The sequence below is a fragment of the Carex rostrata genome, chromosome 33 (genome assembly GCF_964058835.1).
Source record: "Carex rostrata chromosome 33, lpCarRost1.2, whole genome shotgun sequence".
Classification (NCBI taxonomy): Eukaryota; Viridiplantae; Streptophyta; class Magnoliopsida; order Poales; family Cyperaceae; genus Carex; species Carex rostrata.
The window spans coordinates 1,441,694-1,447,287 of record NC_135950.1 but is presented as its reverse complement, the minus strand read 5'-3'; the positions used below and the strand labels follow the sequence as shown (position 1 = coordinate 1,447,287).

The following is a 5,594-nucleotide window of genomic DNA, read 5'->3' as shown; positions in this document are numbered from 1 at the left end:
AATCACACCAATGCTATTGGTACTGGCATACTGGCTCTCTACTGTCTACACAAGAAGTTAGTTAGGATTGAATTGTAACAGAAAGTTAGTTACAGGATAGTCATTATTTACAGCTTTGTCCAAAGCATTATCTATAAATGCTTGATATAATCCGATTGATCGACTAATGAAAAAAGAGGAGGGTTCCAATGCGTCATGCCCTTCATACCTCATCATACCTCATATTTTGTATCTTTATTTTCAAAGTTTAACTTGTCGATAACCGTTCAATACGATATCCATACTAAAATATGATTAGGGATGAAATTTTATAATTTTTGAAATTTTTTTTACTATTTTTTAAGATGGATAGAAAACCACTGTTTTTTTAACAGTAAAAAAAACAGTGATTATGTACCTATTTTAAAAAATAGTAAAAAAATTTCAAAAATTATAAAATTTCATCTCCAAGCATATTTTAGTATAAATATTATGTTGAGCTATTTGGATCAACAATTTAGACTTTGAAAACGAAGATATAAAATATGAGGTATGATGAGGTATGAAAAGTATGAGGTATTAGAATCCTCATGAAAAAATATAATTCATTCTTCATCTCTCTTCTCTGTACAACTCTCTATAAACCCCAAATTTGCATAAACAAATGAACTTCATTTTCAATTATAATGATAGGTGGTTTGCAACTGTACTTTGTAACAGAAACGAAGATATTAATTGATGCAAGTTAATTAGGCTTGGTAAAAAAAAAATGATTTATCAAAGAAACATTCCAAAAAAATATGGACGGTTCTTTTACTTTATATAAAACAATATCAAAAGCTCAAAATCACAGTACAATAATTAATCGTGCAACTTCTCTTTTCCAATTTGCAATATAGTAAAGAAAAGAGGAAACAGGGAAGCCTCAAAAGAAACACATCCAGATAATAATTATGCACACGGAAAATTTTTAATTGAGGAGCAACATATTGATTGCAACTTCATTACTAACCACTTAACCAATCAGCAACAGACTAATTATCAAGTTCTTCGTAATCTAACTTAGAAATAACAGAAGTAACTGATTGAATATAAAAAAGAACAAAACAAAACTAGCCACCAAGCACTAGGTGCATCATGACCGATCTTCCACCATTTGCTGATGCAGTTCATTAAAATTAAGAGAATTATTTGATAATCAGTACATATCAACTAAATTTTGTACAAAAGTAAACATCCAAATAATAAATATCACCGTCCCTTCGGGTTCACGATCTCAGAGAAAACAGCCTTGTCAGAATCTATACTCGCAATGCTCCTCCCTCCCATGCTTATAGTAGTGTTTGTAGTGCTAGTCGATTCGGAAGTAGGTTCATCATCTAGCTCTTTCTTTCTGAGAATGACAACCGGCGTCTCCTCTCCAGAGGAGGTCCCGTCAACCACACTCCCGCTTTCTTCTGCATTTATTTGCAATTGCAGTGCAAATTCTAAATCCCAAAGTACATCTCCGATGGTTGGCCTGTCAATACCTTGATCAGCTAAACACTTTTTGGCTGTCTCAGCATATTTTTTTAAGCATTGTTGTGCAATTTTGCCTCTCAGGTATGGGTCTATGATCTCTTCTAGAACACCTTTGCTCTGACAAAATAGGGCCCACTCTGCCAGGTTCACCTGTTCTTCCGGTACATCATTGTTTATTATCGGTGGCCTTGCACACAATACTTCAAACAAAACTACACCGAAGGAGTACACATCAGATTTTTTGGACAATTGTTGCCTTCTAAAGTACTCGGGATCAAGGTACCCGAAGCTCCCTTTGACTACTGTGCTCACATGCGTGTGGTCTACTGTGGCTCCTGTTTTCGACAATCCAAAATCTGACACCTTCGCAACCCATTTTTCATCTAAAAGAATATTGGTAGTTTTCACATCACGGTGAATTACAGTATGTTCTGTACCTGTATGGAGGTAGTGCAGCCCACGGGCAGCACCTATGCAAATTTCGAGCCTCTGTTTCCATGTAAGTGGTGCATTTTGGGTTTTATAGAGGTGCTCCCGGAGCGTTCCATGGGCCATATAGTCGTATACTAATATCATTTCATTTTTCTCTTCACAGTAACCAATAAGTGAGACAAGGTGGCGATGACGAAGCTTGGACAACAACTCAATCTCGGTTTGAAATTCGTGTACCCCTTGCCCGGATAACAGGTTGCCCCGCTTAATTGCAACCTTGGTTGATCCATTATCAATTTCTCCCTTGTAAACTTTTCCAAACCCTCCAACACCAAGAACTAAGGCTTCATCGAATCTATTCGTGGCAGCCAAAATCTCGTTAAAAGAAAAATATTTTAACGAGTCATCTTTCCCACTTACCTTTCCCACTTGAGACACCTTATCTTTCTTTTTCTGTTGTTTGTAAATCATAAACATGCAAATACAAACAATGAAGGAGAGGAGCAAAACACTGCCAACTACACCCGCAATAATTGCAGTGACCTTTCCTTTTGATTCTTTATGCTTGTTAAAAGCCTGGGTTGGATCCACTATGTTTTGTGGTGGGGGTACCGGGTTCAAATCTGCAAGGTTGTTTTCGACCATGCTAATCTTAAACACCTCAAGGCCGTTCAATATTGCATCAAAATGCTCAGTTTTTGTTGAAAGATCCGGGTGAAGTGCGACCCACATATCTGTTTGACCCGACCCACTAGTAATAACCACATAATCCATGTATATGGGTATACCGATTCCTCCACTATATGCTATAACATCGAATTGGCTTTGGGCCGTCTGGTTATTAATGTAAATAAAGAATACCCGCTGGTTTGCCTTGGTTATCGGGTACTGTATCTCACAAAAATGGAATCTGAGGAGGTAATTGAACCCAGCATCTACGTTTAGGATCCAAGTGAGATTGTAATTCAAGTTGTGTTTTGGGTTCGGATTCATTGATCGTGCTGTCTCGTACACTACAACTGGTGCAATATATTGTGACATAGTTGGTGGATATTCAATTGTCACATTAGAGTCCTTCTGAAGGGAGACACCAAAATCAACACCGAATATATAGTTTTTGTCATCATCCCACGAGCGGTACAAGCCCGAGTCTTCAAAAGGGTTCAAGGATTGGCCGCCTACATTGAGCCTGTACATTGTTTGAAAAGCCATACCTGGGTCATATGGAAACATGGCATTAGAACCATCAGCATAGTATGCTGTCGAAGTACTAAAAATATCAGGAGACGACATGATCTCGATTCCATTTATAAATGCATATGCCTTTGGTTGCTTCGTTGATGGTGCAAATGTTAAATTTAGAGTAGTTGAGGTGACATTGATTGAGAACTCCTCAACAAGGTAATCATATTTATAGTTCAACGCGGTCACAGTTATCCAAGCACTGAAGTTGGAGAGAAGAGTGTAGGGGCCAGCAGTGACAGCGAAATACGAGTCGGATGCAATGAGGTTCGAATAGTTGGTAGGATAGAAGTAGAGGCGAAGGAAGTAGCGGCCGGGCGAGAGAGGGAAAGTGTAGGTATAATTTGAGGTGAAGATACGGCAGGTATTGTACGGTATGGTCGGTACCAATGGGTTTCTGTATGGGATAGCTGAAGTTTGACTAGCTTTTTGAGAGATGTAATTTGTTTTACTGTCTCCAATCCATGTGAGGTTGTTAACATCGTCTGTACTGTTTTCTGATGTGCCACAACTTAGTAGGATGTGAGTGGAATTGGAAGTGGAGTTGGCAGCAAGAGCCGGGACGGTGAAATAGAATGACAAAAGAGGAGTTCCAAATATTAAGAGGAGAGAGAGAGAGGTTGCGTAATTCATTTTACATGAATTGGGGTCTTGGTTAGCTGTGGAATTGATGCATGGTTTGAAGTAATGGAGGATTTTAGTGAAGATTTGCTCAATTCAGGAGGGGATATATTTCTCAGTGGAGTAGAAGAATCATCTGTAAAAGGTATAGCATTAGAAACGAGAAATTAAGCAGAGAACGAGAAAGAGAGAGGTAGACAAAAAGATTCCTCAGAGAGGTAGACAAAAAGATTCCTCCTGCGCCTAGTGGAAAGGACACTTTATAGATTTTTTTTTTCTATTCTTAATGCCTGTGCGAGTTTCAAGTGGACTTGTGGTGTGTCCAACCATGTAACGAGTTCTTATTGATTATAATGCGTGCATATAAACGAGAGAGAAGCATAATGGTCCTGATGATTTAAGAAATTATTTAATCAAACTACAGACGGATATTCTCATGATTTAAAAAAGAAAAAGGGAGCACACAGGCCACAGCCTTGTTCTCTACTGAAGCTTATCTTCTAGCTCTTATCCTTCTTTCACTAGAGATAAGCCTAAGGCTGTGCTCTACAAACTCAAATAGAAATGGAAGGGAGGGGATGGAAAGGAAAGAGGGGTTGAGGCTTCGAGGGAGGGAAGATTTTAATAGAGTTACTTGCTCCACAAGTGCATAGAGTGTTACAACCAGTTACAACATTCTTAAAACATAATTCTTAAAGCAAAATTACAACCCATAACAAGCCTTAACAGTGTTACACTTCTGCCAAGAAAAAAAAAAAAATACAAACTTCCAATCCAGATCCCCAACCCACAACAAACACAAGTCATGTATAACCCTAGTCAGACAAGCAAAGATTGATAGGACGGTGATCAGGGGCGGATTTAGGATTTCTATTAGGGTAGGGCACTAATCGGATTCGAATAGTTAATCAGGTTGAAACCCATTAACTTATCAGGTACACAATTATAACTCAATCCCTATAACTATGTTTATTATAAAATCTGTTATAATCATAAAATCGATTGACATAGCATTGAAATATTTTTAGTAAACTAATTAAAAATTCGTTTGGCACAATTCAAAGTGGGACTATTCTTAGCCAATTAGCAAATTAAAGTCAAAATATAGACAAAAATTTAACCAAAATATAAGTGTTGAATAAATAAAGGCACAAAAAGTTCGACCAACCTATTTCTTGGAATTGCAATAATAGGTCCTACCGTCAGATCTTTCTTCTTCTCTTACTCTCTTTCATTCTATTTACGAAACAGATTATCACATATTCGAAAAAAAAAAACGAAATACACATAATCAACCAAAACTCAGAAGAAATCAGTTTAAGAATCAGACTAACTCAAATCAGGGATAGGCACTACATTGAACCAGGGGTAAGCACATTGAACAATTAATACTGAATCGAAATAAAAAATTCAAATTCAAGGGTAGGCACTTGCCTACCCTAATTTGTACATGGGTCCGCCCATGACAGTGATACCAGTACAAGTTATACAAGTTATGCTCAAAGCAGCACCAACAATATTTATTTAATTTATACAAGTCAAAATTGCACGAATCAGTTCTTAAGTTTTGTTTGTATTAAAAATCTGAAAAGACTGATGAGTACAATTCTCCCCATAATGGATAATTGATTCGCTACCCATCCCGCTAACCTTTTGTTGAATTTTTGTATTGAAGGTAGATATGCCTCCTCCTTTTTTAAAACTCTTGATGCTTAAGTGAATTGAAAATTTGACGGTCCGAAATTAAAATTCATTGATGCATCATCAAACAATGTTTAAATTGTATGAAATTTCATTGT

At 37.1% G+C, this 5,594-nt stretch overlaps 1 pseudogene across 1 annotated transcript; it reads right to left on the bottom strand.

Moving 5' to 3' along the window:
* Window positions 1–946: 946 nt before the first annotated feature.
* On the bottom strand, window positions 947–4,027 carry LOC144548590 (receptor-like protein kinase FERONIA pseudogene; annotated as a pseudogene). Its single transcript, XR_013509393.1, has one exon. The product of XR_013509393.1 is annotated as a receptor-like protein kinase FERONIA pseudogene (transcript).
* Between the last annotated feature and the right edge of the window lie 1,567 nt (window positions 4,028–5,594).